At 40.5% G+C, this 20,478-nt stretch overlaps 1 protein-coding gene across 6 annotated transcripts in view; it reads left to right on the forward strand.

The window, feature by feature from the left end:
* The window catches only part of KLHL32 (kelch like family member 32), a 190,164-nt gene that overhangs the window by 88,107 nt on the left and 81,579 nt on the right, over positions 1–20,478 (forward strand). The gene's annotated exons all lie outside the window — the stretch shown is intronic.

Genomic DNA, 20,478 nt, shown 5'->3' on the forward strand with positions numbered 1-20,478 from the left:
TCTCACAGTCCGGGTCTCAGGTATTTAGATTAGAACGTGATGGTTTGAAAGCTGAATTTGTTTGTCACTAAAATTGTTTATGGGACTTACAGGATGTTCTCTGGAAATTACCATTTCTTCCCCATTGCCTCCAGTGAAGTATGAGCTGTGGGTTACCAGTCTTATTTTAGAGATGGGTACATGTGGGTGTGACTGTAATTCAGGTGTGAAGAGAGCAATATACACACAAGACACAATTGAGAGCTGGTATCTTTCTTTACATCTGTAACCCAAAAAGCATACAACCCATTATTTCCTCACCTCACTAGGAATATGTTTTGGCAACTCTGTGAACGATAACTGTCTGGCTTAATTTCCTAAGGCATGAAGTTTGGCTGGGCTGCTCCTGTTGTTGGCCTTCAGAATGGCTCAGCCCAGCAGTGGTCGCCTTATTGTCAGCCGTGATTACTTTGTGGTTTCCTTCAGAATGGCTCAGTTTGTACGAAATGTGAACTGAAGATAGCAGAAGGAACCTGACTTTTTGAAGGATAGGACAACTGCTTGGAAAGAGAGAAAAAGTTTGTAGAAGGGCACCCATATCCCATTGCCTAGGAGTCACGTGCTGAGATTCCACTTTTATGAGAAAAAGAAGGCCAAATTAGAAAAAAATATTTAGGTATCTGGCGTAAGTGTTTTTTTTTTTTGTTTTTTTTTTTTAAAAAGCAAGCCCTAGGAACAGACCTGAAGTTGCACTTATTCTGCCCCGTGACCCATTCTTGACATGTGTGTCCACAGAGAGGGTGACAAGCCTGTGGCATACAGCAGTAACTCATCTGTTCAGATTGTGTACTGAGGGGACAGGAAGGGGGCTGACATTTCACGGAGCACCTTCCGCAGGCACCAGGGTGCTGTGTAGGCACTTTATGTGTGCTGTTTACCTGATCTTCTAGACAGCTCTGAGGAGTGCAGTGATCCCATCGCAAAGACGGCAAGCCCGGGGAGCTGCAGGGAGGGACTAAGATCATTCTCCCAGTGTCTGTGGACCCAGTGAGTCAAACCCAGTCCTCTTAATTTCAACATTGTTCTTTCTTAATGTCCCATGTCATTAAGAAAAGGTTAAGTCATATTTGTTAGACTTTGTTGAAGGACACAGGGACATTTTAGAGTGTGAGCTATTTTGATGGTTCTCTTAACCTGGTACCTTTACAACACTCGGTCCCTGAGGGCTCTGGGTTGCTGTGCTGGTCCTCCCTATGTGATGACTTGGTGCAGAGTGGAGGCTGATAATAGTCTTTCTTGGACAACATCCATGGCAGTTTGGTTTCTTAAACACCAGTTAACTTTATAATAAATCTGTTTTCCCTTTGAGACATGGACACCGATGATGGCAAAAAATGAAATTGTAGTATATACTTGGGAAATGCAAAAAGCTGCTTTCTCTTACTGTGGAATTGAAATTAACATTAAGTAAAGAGTTTGGAATACGGAAGCATGAATAAATACTCAGTTCTTCGGTTTCTTAATTGCTGTTTATTGTTGTGGACATTCGCTGATATATCATGTTTAGCTGTGATATGTATATAGATTTGTAAAAATCAGAGTTAACATTGAATTTATCTACCTATAGCTATTTCTACTGACAGTTGATTATACGTTTAGTCAGTTGTAGTAAGCATAGTATAAAAATGTAAGCATTTTAAGTGTCAGAAAATCATTGCTATCTTGGAAAGAAATTGGAAGTACAGAGTGGGTGTGATGAATGAGTGCCTCTAAGTGTAACAAGATGTGTGCATGTTCCTCCTACACACTGCTCTAAAGCATAGCCGTGTTAAAATTGGTCCACAGATTTCATCCAGGAAGTTTCAAAGAAAAAGCAAACTTTTCCCCTTATACTAATTCATCCTCTGAAAATGCATGCACGTTTCTTATCAAAGAGTATACACAGGGTGAGCAAGCACACACTCCACCTTCGCACTAATTAGAGATATGCCCTTCCTGTGGGTACACCCTGCTTGGGGCACAGCTTGAGCAGAGCCCAGGATGCATCCTGTGGATGTCCTTGCACAGACACACACAGCAGAACCAGCCGTGGAGGGCAAAGGAGCCAGGCTGCTCCACAGGCACTATTCTGTGCTGCTCTAGGAGCTGGGTCAGAAGGAAATGGTGTGACGTAAACAGGCATTGGGCAGATCTGCCTTCGAGAGAAAAGGACAAATGAGCCTTTTGGTTTGGGCAGGAGGACCCTGCTACCTTAGCCTCCAGCTTTGACCAGGAATTCATTCATATTTCAGACCAGTCCTGAATAGAAGAGACATGAAGAAGAATGAGAAAGAAAGGATTCTGATGGAGATGTTCCCTGGAGGGGGAATCCCAGTCCCAGTTAGGCAAGAGCTCAGCCAGCCCAGCAGCACGCAGGTGTTTCTAAGAAAGCCCAGCCCAACAGTGAGGAGCAGTTAACACCACGACCCTTTCCTCAAGAGAAGAGCCCTGCTTGGAAGGTAGAAGAATGTGCAACTCCAAAGGCCTTGAAATAAGCTTCTAGGTATTTGAATGGCTAAAGACCAACATGGAAGCAAATAAGACTGAGAACCACAATAAAGTTCATTCTTTAGCACGCCAACTATGATGATGTCAAAGAAGATAGACAATATGCCAAGCACTGTGCTGGATCCCTTCCATATAGTTGAGCAAGGGGGTAAACCTAGTTACTTTCTGGAGAACCGTCCTTCTGTTCTGTCCCTTGTAGCCTGATGGAGAGATTCCAGAAGCCCGGTAAAGAGAGAAACTTTGTATTAAATGGCAGTCACATTTGTAGTCTCCTTTAAAATTTCCCACCTCCAGATACTGCTAGCTTTGTCAGCCGTGAACCAGCTATGTTGTCTCTGGGCATCTGAAGCAGAAGGATTCTTTGGTAGTATCTGTGCTCTTTTGCTTTTTCTCTTCATTATCCAACAACTCCAGCCCTTGGCTCCTCAACGTCATGGAAGAACACATCTCTGTGGAGACACCCATCCTAATTACCTTTCTCTGATCCAGAGAATGCTTTAGTACAATCTTCACAAGCATATTTTATGTAACCAATATTAATAATATTTGAAGTCCTTGGAAATCTAGAAAAGTATGATACTCTGTTAAGTGAGAAAAACATTTTTTTAGCTACAATTGTGGTCATGTACATGGGGGCTGGCTCTGTGGCTGAGTGGTTAAGTTCGCACGCTCGGCTACGGTGGCCCAGGGTGCGGATCCAGGGTGCGGATCCTGGGCGTGGACATGGCACCGCTTTTCAGGCCACGTTGAGGCGGCGTCCCACATCCCACAACTAGAAGGACCTGCAACTAAGATATACAACTGCGTACAGGGGGAGTTTGGGGAGATAAAGCAGAAAAAAAAAAAAGATTGGCAACAGTTGTTAGCCCCTGTGCCAATCTTTAAAAAATAAAATAAATTAAAAAAAAATACTCATACAATCAGGAATTGATAGGTAGAGGAAACTGCCCCTTAATTTTCATGCTCTTACATAGTAAAGTTTTTCTTTCTGATTCTCATTTGATTCCCTGATATGTTCACATGACTTTTTTATATAGCCCTGATAAGACATATACAGTAGCATTACATTTTGATGATCATCGAAACTGTGTTTATTCTCCCCAGCAGAGTACTTGTCTCTGGAGACCTGAGCATCAGGCCTGGCAGCAGAATGACAGGATCTTAATTGGAACTGCTTTCCCATGGACATCCCTTCAGGAATAGCTGTGTCACTTTACATGGAAAAAGTCCCCATCAGATTTACTTATAAACATAACCTGGTTGAACTAAATGGTAGCACGTGGAACAAATCTGGGAGGAATTTTTCTTAAATGCTTCTGTTGGGAACAGTGTCAAGACTATTCAATGGTTTAAATATGTTAGCTAGAGAATCCTTTCTTTGCCGGGCAGTACCTGCAGAAGCCTGGCAAATAAAAGGCCCCCAAGGCACCTGCCCTGGGCCCCAGGCTCTAGAGGGCACAGTCTAAAATCCACGTTCTAGGGAAGAGTGTTTTGAATTGCACGGTAAGTAGTCATTTTCTCCTCACCTTAATTCTTCTCAGAGCTGTGCCAGAGTCCATACCTGGATTGTTGACATAGAAAGCTTGAGGAGACTGAAATGAAGGGAGGAAGTTTGAATTCCATCAGTGACTTTTTGCTTTCTAGGATCTTTTGAAAATCTCTGTTTTTTGCCTTTGGAGAGATTTTCTCTTTTATCAGTGGATTATTGAAACAAACAAACAAACAGATGTGGCTGTTTACTGTTTTGGGGTGAAGATGTCACCTGTTCCCATTCGTGGTGTCATAGAAAGTGTTGCTGACTTGACAGACAAGAACCATAGGCCTAATGGAGTTTTTGTGGCTTCCCAAGATGTCAAGCAAAGTAGTAAACCCTTGACATGATTTGGTGGTCAAAAACGGTTAAGTACAGATTTGGGACTAATTGTTTATTGTGAAAAAATGAGAGGTGATATTTTAGAAGTCCAGATTCTGACTGACCCCCAGAAGCTTGCTTATCTCAACTGAGGACCCAAGAACAACTTCAGTAGGCCCAAAGTCTGTCTGTTCCTCATGGAGAACAGTTGATTCAGACACAGTTGATTCAGAGAGGGCCTTCTACCTGTAGAACGGGGTCAGTTCTAATTCTGACGGTCCCTACTTCATGCCAGCCTGTTCTCTCTTATTAATCTGTGTGTGCTGTCTGGTCAGAATATACTCAGGGTGTGGTTTATATTGCAAGAATTATAAAGTCGTTTATTCATTACCAATGTCCAAAATGTCTCTGTGTGAGGAACTGTAACTGTGGCCACACTTCTGAGATCAACTTTCCAATTTGGAATACAACTAATATTTTGATTTTTTAAAAATATCTTCTGGCTTTTCCCCTAATAATTTGTAAGTTTTAGGTTTCTTACTTGTCTTATAGTTACCCTAGAGAAACAGACTGGCCCCTTCATCCACCCAAAATCTGATAGAGACGTTGAGACTGATAACACCACACATTCACCGAGAGGCTGTATTACCCACACAACGAGGCTTTCTGGGGAGAGCAGAGCAGGCTTCGAAGCAGGTCCAAAGATGGCTTGAGAAAGCAAAGAGGAGTGATTGGCTTTGGCTTTTGTTGTGGTTAGGGGGTGGGGCTGGAGCAAGGATTCTCCATGCAGGCAGGGCCTGGCATGGTTTGAACTCCCTGCCAGCACCAAGGGAGAGAGTGCTCAGACTTTCTTGTGTTTTTGCCCATGTGTCGGGCAGGTGGCTGGAAGGGTGTCGTGGGGTTTGAATGCTGTCAGCAGGTAGACATCAAAAATGGAGTCGTACTGTCTTACATTGGTTTAGCGTTCTGCCTGAGTACTAGTCACATTTTAGGCATGGATATTTTCCTTTGGGACATTTTTAAACTCAGTCCCTTAATGAAAACAAAATGTGTTTGAACAGTATGCTTGTCGCATTTATAATCTTTCTTGGCACCAATTCTGTGCTGAGGAAGCTATTGTGGGCTAAGATGCTTGGGCTCATGTGTACAGAACATGTGCAGTGATAACACTATGAGGGTCTCTGGATATCGAGATAATATTAGTTGACAAGGAGGAGGGTGGCACCTCTGTGTTGTAACCTTATCTTCATGATATAAAACTCCATTCAAATAAGCTGGATTGTTGCCCTTCTTTCCTCCACTCTCTTTCCAACTCTCTCCCTCCCACCCTCACCCCTACTGCCAGTATAGGGAATAGAGAGAGAAGTGTTTCGTGTGTGCTCTTGTTAATGGTTTTATTGTCATAAGTGGGGCAATAAAACAATCCGTCCTCTTATGGCCGATGTCCTCTAAAGTAGAAACAACTAATATCCAGCAACTCAAAATAGTAGGTCAACTCAGTCAGTTCAGGGTGGATTTTGCACTTCTGTGTACTTTTTGCTCTTGAATGTTTCAGCAGAAAGTTCCATTGCCAAACATTTTGTAGTTTATGGTGTCTAGCTGAGGTTTTTCCTTTGCCACAGTGAGTGAGCAGTAACTTCTGTTTTGGAATATATCTAAGCAGAAATCATTACAGTTGTGTTCTTTCTTGATCACTGGCATTTCCGAGTGTTGGCTGCGCTCAGAATGATTCCCTGGGGAGGTTCTGACCCTTTCTTTAGGTGCTCCCTCAGATCACCTCTCGTGGAGTGAGGTTAACTGTTTATTTAGTAGAGAATCTTGATTAGCAACCTAATTTTCATAGGAAGATGTCAGCCTATTGAAGGTTGTTTAACGTACATGAACTTTTGCCCTATTCAGTGAAAGAGAAGGATTGCATTCCAACCTCATCTTGTTTGCTGAACTGCTCTTACTAGAAATTCATTTGGGAGAAATCATATACATAATGGTTCCGAGAAGATATGCAGTCCATCCATCTGGCTTGGTGGTTCTCAACTGCATCTATCAGGCCTTAATCTAAAAAGGTCGTCTTTACTATCCTGGAATGAAATTTTTAGTTAGTATAACTTATCCACAGAAATTACTCTAAATATCAATAAGAATGCATTAACCATATAAAAAATAAACAAAAGGATATAAAATATAATAAAAATAATATATATTTCAGTATGTACATACTGGGGCAGAACTCTTCAGAAGACATGATAAAATAGTCAGCTGTCTACACCTGGAGGTAGCTTTGCCATGCCTGAGACAGCTGCATACAGATGCAGACTGACACATGAATGTTGTGCTGACAGCTGGCATACCACAAGGGCATGTCCTAGGTGAAATGTAGGGAACAACTCAGTAAAATTCCATGCAGAATGAAACAATAGTTTTCTATTGGTTTCTATTGTTTTTTTTTTCCTTTTAAAGATTGGCACCTAAGCTAACAACTGTTGCCAATCTTTTCTTTTTTTTGCTTCCTGCTTTTTCTCCCCAAATCCCCCCAGTACATAGTTGTATGTTTTAGTTGTGGGTCCTTCTAGTTGTGGCATGTGGGACGCTGCCTCAGCGTGACCTGATGTGTGGTGCCATGTCTGCGCCCAGGATTCGAACTGGCAATACCCTGGGCCGCCCAAGCAGGAGCACGTGAACTTAACCACTTGGCCACGGGGCCGGCCCCTCTATTAGTTTTTATTGTGGTGGCATTTCTGGAAAATGCAGTGTGTCTTGACACAAAACACATTAAAAAATGTGTTTGTATGTAAGACAGAGTTAGATTCTGGGCTTAGATTTTGATAAACAAGTGTTTCACTTAGGCGCACGTCCGGCAGGGCGCTCAGATGTGCAGGGTACAGGGCAGTTCCTATGGTTGGTGTCTGTGTTGCATGACATCCACATCCCATCCACATCCCTGGCCACTGCCCCATAAATACCGGTAGTGTCCCCGCTCCTGGGACAACCAAAAATACCTGCACAAATTTTCAAATTGTTCCCTAGAAGGTGGTGCTGCCTCCAATAAGAACCATTGCTCAGTTATTCTAAATTTTTTTTTTTTTTTTGAGGAAGCTTAGCCCTGAGCTAACATCTGCCGCCAATTCTCTTGTTTTTGCTGAGGAAGATTGGCCCTGGGCTAACATCTGTGCCCATCTTCCTCTACTTTATATGTGGGACACCTGCCACAGCATGGCTTGACAAGCAGTGCCATGTCTGCACCTGGGGATCGGAACTGGCGAACCCTGGGCCGCCGAAGCAGAACGTGCCAACTTAAGTGCTATGTTGCTGCGCTGACCCCTTAGTTATTCTAAATTTTATACCTGGATCAAGGTAGAAAACCGAATGTCTGGGTTTTAAAGAGTCTCTTTATTAACTTTTACTTGTTATGCAATGCTCTATAAAATACACTTTTGGTGGTGTGGAAAGTATCCCCAGATAAGTCATTCAGTGGCACTCTTAATGTCTGCAGGAAAATTTCCATTAGATCTCAGGGCCTGGAGAAGCTGGATTCATTTTAGTATTTTCATCCTGTATTAGCTTACATTTCCTTTTTAGTCTTGATTCTAGGAAGCTTAGAGCCACATCTGTGGCCCACTTTTAATAGTGATGAGCCTATATAGACAGGTATATATCTCCTCTCCTGACCTCAGATTACTTTTGTTTCCTATTTTCTCTTAGTTCGTTATGTTCCTAATTTTTAAATGCTTGTGTTGATGCTTCAGATCCTTCTCAAAATGAGATAGAGCGTAAGTAGATAAAGTGAATAAAGAGCTTTGGGACCTCTGTCTGAACGTTTCTGGAATCCCAGGCGTACTTTGATGTTATTTGTGGGCATGAATAAAGAGTTCCTACACCCCGTTAGTTCTCCTACGAAAATGAAGTGTCTCCAGTTCCCCAAGTTGTTCAATAAATAAGGCATTCCACTTGCTTCCTAAATTTTTTCCATTCTTATTTTCAGCACTAAAAATGAAACATGAAAATTCTGTAAAAAATAAATCGCTATTTTTCATCTTTGAAAATAAAAAAAATCACCCAAATATTTACACAAACGTAAATAAGAAGAAAATTGAAAAAGAGTGTTACTACTTACTTACACATTATAGGTTATATTTTTGGTTTTTTTCTGGGCTTTGCCCATATGCCTAAGTAATTTAATGTAGATTTTTGTGTTTATAGTTTACTTCGGTTTCTTTCCTGGAATTAGGTAAGAGTACATCTATCCATAAATGCATAGTATATAGATAATGCCGCCTTATTGTAATCTAGCTTTTTCCTTCATTCAAATTATTTTAAATAAGTTCATAGACCTGGAATTACTTGATCAAGAAGAGGAAGGTATTTTTTGTGACAATTTCTTTTTGAGACAGTTTTATGATAGCTGCTGTTGGACAATGAGCTTTTTGCTTGTTTCCTTAAAATAGAATTCTTGAGCCCTCTGCTGGAAGCATTTAGTATTTGTATGAAATAGTAGTAGCATGTGAGAGTTTTACAATTCTAAGATTTTTAAAAGGAAACAACCTGATAGCAAAAATATATAGTCTTTGTGGTTAACTTCAAGATAAAAACATAAGTGGACAGAGAACTTTTGAGAAGATTTATATTGCAAATAGATATTTGAGAAGATTTATATTGCAAGTCGATATTCCATTTGAGTAGAATAATGATGTGAACATTCAATTGAAGGACTAATTCCAATGCATTGAATGTCCTAAGTTAATTTGTGAGTATTTTATTTCTTTTGTGTACTTCGTAAAACCATCTATTCATAGTTTATTCTCAAATTGAGATCCATTAATTCATCAAATACTTAATGAGCACCTACTCTGTGTTAAGGACTTCCTAGATGTTAGGGATGCATTGATGAAAAAAAATGCACAGTGAATGCTTTCTCAGAGTGGATGAAACAGTGCTTGGAAATCCCATTGGGTTTACAGTGGTCCCTTAGTATCTGCAGGGGAACTGGTTCCTGTGGATACCAAAATCTGCAGATGCTCAAGTCTCTTATGTAAAATGGCATAGTATTCACGTATAACCTATGGACATCCTCTCGTATACTTTAAGTCATTTCTAGATTAATTATAATACCTAATATAATTTAGATGCTATGTAAATAGTTGTTTAGGGAATAATGACAAGAAAAAAGTCTACATGTTCAGTACAGATGCAACCAGGTAGTCCTTTCAGTCTACCATTGGTTGAATCCCCTGATATGGAGGACCGAATGTATTGGAAATGGATTACTAGGGGCCTGCATTATTTGTGTATGGAGCATAGTGAAGTACCTGAGGATGTTCAGTGCTCCAAAGGTTATGAATGAATAATTGAGCCTTAATACGTTGTGGAGTACTAACTGAAAAATACATTAATTTGCATTTTATTTAGCAGAGAGAAAGAATAGCCATTTGATATATGGTAATTAAATACATATAGCCCCAGAAAAACTGATCATAGCCATGCATCCTTAAGTTAGCAGGTGTCTGTCAGAGTAGCAGCTGTTTGGTACAGCCCAAAGAATATAGCCACTGACCTTAGAGGGAACCAAGCTTGATTCCAGCTGTGGCAACTTCGAAGAATTATCCATTAATCCCATTGTAAGTATCAACTCTGCTGATTGTTGCTGGGAAAAAGTTACTGTTTTCACTTCAAATTCGTGACCCCACGTCTCAGATGGATCCTCATCCTTGCCAGGCAGTGCTGATCTGTTTCCCTAGTAAGTTTGCTTTTCTCCTCTCCTGATAAGTTTCTCAAATCCCCAAACCTTTCTGTTCCTGTGCACTTATTCTGTGTACTCCCATCTTTTATAGTAGAAGAGATATCCTTACTCTGTTGAAGGTTAGTCTCTCCACTTTGGTAAGATTAAGCTCCTACTCCCTCTTATCCTCTAAGACATCATTCCTGTAATCCTTGTTTCTGTCTCTCCCATGATCAGTTTTTTCTTCTGTATTAGAACATTCCTACCAGCATATTAATATGCTGTATTGTTCATCTTTCAAAATCCCTTTCTTATTCTTATATTCCCCTTAAGCTACCGTTTATCTGTTTCCCTTCACAGCAGAACTTATGAAAAGAGTTACATCAACTTGCTCACTTTTGCTCATTTTCACTCACTTTCAAGTCTGAAGACTTCCGTCTTATTCCACTGAAACTGTTCTCGACAGTCACAGATATTGCCAGACCAATTAAATTATATCCTTGTGACGTCTCAGCTTCATTCAGCACAGCCAGCCTGCCTCTCCGTTGAAGCCTTTTTTCCTTTGGCTTTTGTGACGTCACACTCTGTGGCTTCTTACTCTGTGCCTCCCTGTCCCCCTCCCCCTCATTCCTTTCCAGATGTCTTTGGTTGCTCCTCCCCCCTCTGTAGGCTCCTCATGTGTCAGGACCCTCCTGTTTAGTCTAACTAGCTTCTGTGGCAGTGTCATCCAGACCCATGTTATTTGGTACAGTCTTACGCTATTGACTCCCAGCCCCCACCTACACTCCAGACCAGGGATCAGCAAACTTTTTCTCTGAAGGGCCAGATAGTAAATAATTTAGGCTTTGCAGGCCCTATAAAGCTCTGCTGCAACTACTCAGCTCTGCTGTTGTAGCGTGAAAAGAGCCAGAGACAAATATGTAAATGAGTGAGCATGGCTGTGAGCCAGTAAAACTCAATTTATGGATACTAAAATTTGAATTTCATATCTTTTTCACATATCACAAAGTAATATTCATCTTTTTGGTTTTCCCCAACTATTTAAAAAAGTTAAAACCATTCTTTGACCTTAGCACTCCCCAAAAATGAATACTTAGGAATAAATGTAGAACAAGATCTATATAAAGAAAATTACAAAACTCTGATGGAAGAAATCAAAGAAGAACTAAATAAGTGAAGAGATATTTCATGTTCATAGATAGGAAGACTCAGTACTGTTAAGATATCAGTTCTTCCCAACTTGGTCTATAGATTCAGTGCAATCTTAATCATAATTGTAGTAAGTTATTTTGTGGATATAGACAAAATGATTCTAAAATTTATATGGAGAGGCAAAAAATCCGGAAAAGCCAACGGAATATTGAAGGAGAAGAACAAAGTTAGAGAACTGACACTACCTGACTAGTAATCAAGACAGTGTGGTACTGGCAAAAGAATAGACAAATAGATCAATGGAACAGAATAGAGAACCCAGAAATAGACCTACATAAATATAGTCAACTGATCTTTGACAAAGGAACAAAGGCAATACAATGGAGCAGAGAGAGTCTTTTCAACAAATGGTGCTAGAACAACTGGACATCCACATGCAAAAAAAAAAAAAAAGAATCTAGACGTAGACCTTACATCCTTCACAAAAATTAACTCAAAATGGATCACAGACCTAAATGTAAAATTCAAAACTGTAAGACTCCTAGAAGATAACGGGAAAAAGATTACTTAGATTACTTTGGGTATGGTGATGACTTTTTAGATACAACACCAGAGGTATAGCCCGTGAAAGAAATAATTAATAAGCTGGACTTCATTAAAATTAAAAACTGCTCTGCAAAAGTCAATGTCAAGAGAATGAGAAGACAAGTCACAGACTAGGAGAAAATATTTGCAAAAGACACATCTTACAAAACTAAACGTGTTCTTACCATACATTCCAGCAATCACACCCTTGTGATTTAGTCAAGGGAGCTGAAAACACATCCACACAAAAACCTACACACGGATGCTTATAAAACTTTATTCATAAATACCAAAACTTGCAAGAAACCAAGATGTCCTTCAGTAAGTGAATGGCTACACTGTGGTACATCCAGACAATGGAATATTATTCAGTGCTAAAAAGAAGTGAGCTGTTGGGGCCAGCCTTGTGGCGTCATGGTTAAGCTCACACACTCCACTTCAGCAGCCCGGGGTTTTCCAGTTTGGATCCCAGGCATGGACCTATGCACTGTTTATCAAGCCATGTTGTGGCAGGCATCCCACATAGGAAATAGAGGAAGATGGGCACAGATGTTAGCTCAGGGCAAATCTTCCTCAGCAAAAAGGGGATTGGCAGTGGGTGTTAGCTCAGAGCTAATCTTCCTCAAAAAAAAAGAGGAAAGAAAAGAAATGAGCTATCAAGTCATGAAAAGACATAGAGGAAACTTAAATGCATATTACTAAGTGAAAGAAGCCAATCTGAAAAAGCTACATATTGTATGATTCCAACTATATGACATCCTGGAAAAGGCAAAATTATGGAGACAGTGGAAAGATCAGTGGTTGCCATGGGCTAGTGGGGAGGAAGGAGATGAATAGGCAGAGTACAGAGGATTTGCATAGGGCAGTGAAAATACCCTGTATGGTACTATAATGGTGGGAAGATGTTGTTATACATTTATGCAAACCCCACACCAGAAATGAACCTTAATGTAAGCTGTGGACTTTGGGTGACAATAATGTGTTAATGTAGGTTCATCAATTGTAACAAATGTCCCACTCTGGTGGGGCATGTTGGGGGAGGTTATGCATGTGATGTGTGGGGGCAGACGGTATATGAGACTCGGTACTTTCTATTCAATTTGTTGTGAACCTAAAAGTGCTCTAAAAAATCAAGTCTATTAATGAAAAAATAAAATAAAATTTTTAAAATGGAAGTAAAAAAATTTTTCTTCAACTATTCTTAGCTGTCAGGCCATACAAACATATGTGATGGCACAATTTGCTCTGGGGCTTGTAGTTTGCCAACTAGACTCATATGCTCCTGTCTGCTTGATATCTCTATTTGGATGATGAACACACATCACAAACGTAACATATCCCCAAAATGGAACTCTTGATCTTCCCTCCAAACCTGTTTCTTCCTTTGTTTTACTCTTATGAGTTGATGGCACCACAGTCTACCCACTTGGCCAAAGCTTCAACTCTTAAGTCCCATGCAACACGGAAACTTGTTTGTCTTGTTTGTGGTCATATCCACAGAGCCTAGAAAGGTGCCTGGATCACTGTAGGACTCAGAAAAGATTTGCTAATTGAATAGGTGAATTTCTCTGCCTTCAGTTTCTTCCTTTGACACGTGGGGATAATATCTACGTTGCAGGAGTGAGGAATGAGAAAGGTGTCAGAAGGAGAGACAACTTAAGACAAAATTAGTTCACAAGGTACCTGGTACATAGTAGGCACTGTGTACCTAGAAACACTAGAAATAGGGGTCATTATTTGTAAGGTAGATTTATTTTTTCATGGAATTAACAAAAACAATAATAACAATAGCATAACAGCTACATTTTTTTTTCACCCTATAAAATATGCCATGTTTTTCTAAGAATTTTACATAGGTTATCTCATTTTATCCTTATGTAGACCCTGTGAAGGTAGATAGCAGTCATCTTCCTTTTTCTTATCTTTTTGGTTTTGTTTTTATTTTTTGCAAGGAAGGATTAGCCTTGAGTAAGCATCTGTTGCCAATCTTTCCTCTTTTTTTTTTTTCTTCTCCCCAAAGCCCCAAGGATGGTTGTGTATATCCTAATTGTAAGTCCGTCTAGTTCTTCTGTGTGAGTGGCTGCCACAACATGGCAACTGACAGACGGGCGATGTGGTTCCACAGCTGGGAAACATACCTGGGCTGCCAGAGTGAGAGCACAGAAATTTAACTACAAGGCCCTCAGGGCTGGCTCTCCCATTTTTAAATACAATGATGCTGAAAACAAACGTGTCAATGACTTACCCAAGTTCCTGTGATGGACCCTAGAGCCAAACTTTTCCTCCTTTCCGTATAATGCAAATGCAAGGAATTCCCCTAATGAACATGGAATTGGATATAAATGATACATTTTTTCATATGAGGAGTTATTTCATGGCTTCCTTCAATGAAATTAGGCATCCCCAGCCAAGTTCTCCAACAGCATCCACCATCTTAGCTTGAATTACAACACAGACTATCATTCCATTTGGCTCTCCTCTTCTGTCTCTGCTTGAGCACCCCGCAGTGCCACAGTGTAGGCACCTATCAATGAACATTGGCCTCAGCCCTTTTATTTAAACCTTTCCATCTTTGGACATCAGCATTTTAAAGTAATGTTTCCTCTTTGGTCATACTAGCATTGTGAGAAACTAACTCTGTTATGGAGAAGCCCAACTTCATTAGTAAAGCTCTTTGGGATGAAACCTCCCATGTTCACCACACTTGAAAAAGCACTGGTTATAAAAGTAAGACAGTAATTAATTTGGGGGCTGGCCTGGTGGCATAGTGGTTAAGTTCATGCACTCGCTTTGGTGGCCCAGGATTCGCTGGTTCAGATCCTGGGCACAGACCTACACGATGCTCGACAAGCCATGCTGTGGCAGCATCCTACATGTAAAATAGAGGAAGTCTGGTACATATGTTAGCTCAGGGACAATCTTATATGTGTTATAATTTATATGCCTTGGAGTTAGAAACTATCATAAATTTGTTCTGCTGTTTTAAATAATTAGGCCATATATTTTTTAGGTAATGTAAGTATATATAATTTATCTTTACATTTTGTTAAAGAATATATTTTATTAATTTAAACATAATAAAGAAAACTATGTTGGAAACAACTGGCTGGCAGAACTATTGATGTCAGCTTTGAAATGCCAGGATCATGTTAATGCTGAGGGAGCCAAAAGAAAATGGGGTTTGTTCATACAATATGAAAGGACCAAAGGTTTTCATATGAAGAATTATTTTGCAGCATCCTTCAATGAAATTAGGCATCCTCAGCCAAGGGCTCCAACAGTGCCCTGTGCCCACCACTACCTTAGCATTAATTATGCCACAGCTTCACAATTCCATTTGACTCCTTTCTTCTCTCTCTACTTGAGCACCTAGCTTCAAACCATCATCCTTCTGTGTGTCCTAAAATAGCAAAGGAAGAACTCATTTCAGTAGCAACATCTGTAGATTTGAGCATCCTTCTCTAACTTGCACTCATAGTAATAAATGAATTTTTTGCAGGGCAGCACAGAGTTTTTCTGGTAATGTAATTTTTGTGTCCTTATCTATCTATTCTAAGGTTTCTTCTTGGCATCTGAGAGAAGGCTATGCTTATGCAAACTGTCTCACTAACCTTGGAAATTTCAAATGAACCAAGTGAGGATGTGTAAACTTGTGAAGGAAAAACAATAGAATCTCAGTTATTTCCACACCTTTGTTTATTTACTAGAATATTTTTATTCTATTTTATCTGTGTGTTTTTAGACATTTTAAAAAGTTATTCTTAAAATCAAATCTTTTTTCTTCTTTTTCCATATTCTAATAGTTGATTGCTTTTCCATAAATTGAAAATAAACTAGTATTTTTGAATCTTCAATATTGAAATCTTCTAGAAATTTGTATAAGTGTACTGTGTTTGCAAGAAAGTCACCTGACAAAATTTGTAACTTAGGGAATCAATAATAAATTCATAAATTTATTATATACAACACCAATCCAAAGGTTACCTTTATTTGGACATATTATTAGCACTATTAGTTGAAATGTCTGTTGTGTCCTTTTATTTAACTCCTTCAATTAAATAATCCTCAATGAGGATTAGCCTGTGACCAGGTCCCCCCACTGAGGTTTTTGACATCTTCTGACATTTTCCCCAGGAACTGTATTTTCAAGCCAATGAATTTCTTTTTTTCTTTCTTTCTTTCTTTTTTTTTTTTTGATGAGGAAGATTAGCCCTGGGCTAACATCTGTACCAATATTCTGCTACATATAAATGTGGGTCACTGCCACAGCATGGCTGGCAAGTGGTATAGGTCTGTGCCCAGGATCTGAACACATGAACCTGGGCTGCGGATGTGGAACACGTCAGACTTAACCACTATGTCACAGGGCCAGCCCCCAATGAATTTCTTTAATAAATAATTCTATAGATGACCTTCTAGGATGTTCAACAGCAATGAACATGAAATAGGATGAACCCTGCCATCAAGATCTCATAGGTAAAACATGAGATAAGATACACATAATGCATTCAGGGCAAAAACGTAATTGCACAAAAAAGAAACACGTAATAGTTAACATTTATTGCAAATTTACCATAAAGAGATAATGTACTAAGTGCCATGACCTACACTCTGATTGCCTGCTCAGTATCCATTTCTTCTTTTTTCTTCATAAAGAACTCCAATTTGATTTGGGATAATAGTGCATCTAGCCATAAAAACTCAATTTCCCAGGTTCTTTTACAGCTATCAGTAGTCACAGAACTTAGACTTGGCAAATGAAATGTAACTGGAAGTCTGTGGCATTGTTTTTGGAATATCTGTTGTTTGGCTGATAAATAATGACAAACAGCTGGCACATGGTTTTTGGCTTTTGCTCTCTCTTTTCCTTCTGCTCTGAGTACAGATGCAATACCTAGAGGTATGGCAGCCATTTTGTGACCATGAAACCAGGGGCTAAGATTGGCTAAGTAGGAAAATACAAGGAGCCAGGTTTGTGGCATTCCAAGATGCCTAATCCAAGTTTTGTGAGAAAAATAAGTTCCATGCTTGTTTAAGCCATTTTATTGACACATAGCCATATGCAATTGTAATGGCACATAATGCATTTTCTCAGTCAATAAAACAACCTTTTGAGATAGGTATTATTATTGTCATTGTACAAATGAGGACACTGAGGCGCATAGAATTGAGTAATTTTCCTGATCTTATTCTGTCAGTAAGTGTAGGAGCCAGGATCTGAAGTCAGGCAGTGTGACCTAGAGCCCACAGGCGTGGTTCACTAGACATTTGTAGGAGTTTGGAGTCCCAGGAAATTAATTCCAGCTGGAAGTTGGGGTGAGGGAAGATCTTGAAAAAACCCTTTCATAGGAAGTGGACTTCGAGTTGGATCTTGAAGAATGGGTAGAGTTTTGACATATGGAGGTTGAAGTTAAGAGGAGAGCATTCAAGAGGGAGAAAAGAGTATCACCTGAGTGTGGAGAACAGTGGGCTCCTGGCTTTAGCAAAGGGACCAACGGTTGCAGAATTGGAAATGAGTTTTAAAAAGTAGGTTGGGGCCACCTCATGAGAGTTTCAGGATACAAGGACAAAAAGATTGTGCTACATTCATAAATCGGGACCTCATTTATGGAGAGGTACTGAATTCTAGTCAGTATTGCTCAGATTGTGCACTTCAACAGAAGTATTTGTGAACATTTCCCAAAACGATAGAGACATCAGAAGGTAGAATTCATATGTTTCATTATCCTTACTTGAATTATTTTGTTCTTTCTTAAAAATATACTTGAGGTGTCAGTTATAAAAGTGCAGTACATGAGTAATTTAGAAAATCCTTTTGCATGGGCGCCACCTTGTGGAGAAAAAATCCTTAGTGATTTTGAAACAAACTAAATTGATGACAATTTCTCATATGGTTCATATTCTGTCTATAAGAAGTCTGTTGAAGAACTTTATGCAAAGGGTTTTTGGTATCTTGACTATCTGATCATTTAAAAGTTATTTATGCTATTGTACCCAATTCATTTGATGATTTATAAGTTCAAAATTGTGATAATTTGCCATTTTACTATATTATACAGAAAAAAATCCTAAAGAAACAAAGTATAAAGGGAGTGGGAATGTACTCATTTGTCCTTATAAATAGTATTGGGTCACATCTAATTTGAATTTTCAGAGTGCTTGCAAAAGTGCTTGGTTCCTGTGTGCACAGTTGTAGGTTTAGTAAGGACCTTTGGTGTCTGGCCTTAATGTATTCAACTCCTTCAGGCTACTGTATCCACAGACCCAGAAGTAAGTAATTAAATTCTCTTGGAGCAAGAAGTGAGGAAGATAGCTTGAAAGAACTGAGATACAAAATTTTCTGAAGATGCCAACTCACCCATTCATAGGGCATAAAAGAAGGTCACATTGAGACTTGCCGTGCCTATTAAAGACAGTCCCTACCAGCAGCTAATCCAAGAAGCAAGGTAAAAGTCAGAGTGAAAATAAAGAGAAGAAAAAGAAGAAGACAGAATCGAGAGAGTGGATGCTTGGTGATGTAGGAGGAGGAGCTGAAGAAGGAAAGGCAGGGGTGCCATGGGGTGTGTGTACGGCATCAGGCCTAGCACCCGCCTCCCAGAGCCTACCCAGATGAGGTCTGGGCACTGACAGAGATGGCCCCTTTCATCATGCCCTGTGCGGAATCTTACCTTAGGCCCCATACTTCTCTTTCTTGAGTTTTTGGCCCCATGTCCCTGCATGAGGATATTTCTGAGACCAGGAGCCCCAGTCTTATTCCAGTTTGGAAGGCCTTCATTAGAGATCATGCAAATTCAACTATCTGCTACCGGCCCTGCTTGGATTGGTGACCAGAGGACACATTTGGACTGAGTATTCAAGAGTGCCTCCATCCAGCCGGGCAACTGGACCACTTCATGACTAAATCCTCATGTAATAATTCTCACTTGTACCTTTGAGACCACCACTTTCTCCTGCAGTTGTGGCTTTTACCTCTATTACTTTGTCATACCACCCAGTGTCACCCTGACCAAAGCCACTGGCCAGTTCTTATCTCCAGTTAATTAAAGTGAGTGCAGGGTCTCAGCATTTGGGGTAGGGATCAGCTGGGGACCTCTCCCCAGTTCACATGACCTAGCCTTCCACAAGCTGCAGGAGCGGTTCCATAATGAGATCGTCACCTCCCCAGGTAGCACTATCCAACTCTCCCCTTTCAAGTGCAGCCACCAGTATCCTGCCACCTGGAGGTCAGGTGCGGGTGGGTGGCCAGAAGAGAATATTCCATTCAGATGACCTGTGAACAACAGGCACTTGTGCTTTACCTAAGGTTGCATCAAAACCTCTTTGTCCAATCTGAAGAAGCCCCAGGTCTGCCTCCACCCAAGCAGGTGAGCCCAGCCCTGTTTGGCGGCTTTAATGGTTTTCATCTTCCCCTCTGCATTCTGGAACACTTGGCGTTATGCATCCTGCATTTCTTGATCTCTTGTGTTATGAAGATGTTTTGCTTTGTCCACTGTTTATGCCTCCATCTGAATTAAGCTCCTCCAGTTGATGAGTGACTGGATGTGTCAAGCCACTCTCATGAGCTCCCACTGCACCACTCTGTGCTCTGAACGCTCATGTGTCAAGCCACTCTCATGAGCTCCCACTGCACCACTCTGTGCTCTGAACTGCATCAGGCCTAGCACCCGCCTCCCAGAGCCTACCCAGATGAGGTCTGGGCACTGACAGAGATGGCCCCTTTCATCATGCCCTGTGCGGAATCTTACCTTAGGCCCCATACTTCTCTTTCTTGAGTTTTTGGCCCCATGTCCTCCCTTCCTGTAGGTGGTCCTCGAGTGACTCTTCCTCCCATCTCTCCTGCTCTGAGTGCTGGACTATAGATGTTGATGGGTGGAAGTTTCTGAAAGGCCTGGATGTAACCAACACATACTTTGCAGCTCTTAAATTTAGCTGCCTTGGTTGTCCTCCGTCAATGGGTGTGTTTGAGATCCCTTCCTTCTGCAGAGGACTATTCTTTGGCTAGTTCTTCTGGGAGGTAATAGACAAATTCGCCATGCTGTAAGTTACAAAGAGGGTGAACCTTTGTTTGTATTCCTCCCAAACACAAATTCTCTGGAAAATATTTTAGAACAACCAGTCACCAAAGATCAACAGAGCTGAATTTAAAAGACTCTAGTGCAAGTGGGGCTTGTAAACGCTGGTTCTGCTTCTGTGAGACCCAGCTTTCCTGGTAGGATTGTTTTTTTCTCCAAAATGCGCCCTTTGAAAGCACTTACGGATTTTATGTGCTAAAGCATCTTTTAGAAAAACTTATGTTATAATGAGAGAAGAAAAAAACTACAGAACAAAAAACAAGAAACAAAGACAAAAACAATCCCAGTCTGGGTTTCTCACATGAAGGTTTCGCGAAGCGAGCCTGCTGGACGTGTTACACAAGCTATGGAATATTCATCTTGTCTCTCTGTGATATCTGTCTTTGTGTTTGGCATTACCAAGCCTTAGAGGTTATCATGAATGCCAGTTGTGTGAAATGAGCACAACTGACAGGATTTAAAGGCTGAGACTAACCTTTCTAATCCATCTATTCCCCACTCTGCGCCTTAGGCCATGCCTCTTCTGCAAGAATAGACTACATCCTTGCTCCTGTGATGGGAGCCACAATAATTTCCTG

This window comes from Equus asinus, chromosome 24 (assembly GCF_041296235.1).
Source record: "Equus asinus isolate D_3611 breed Donkey chromosome 24, EquAss-T2T_v2, whole genome shotgun sequence".
Lineage (NCBI taxonomy): Eukaryota > Metazoa > Chordata > Mammalia > Perissodactyla > Equidae > Equus > Equus asinus.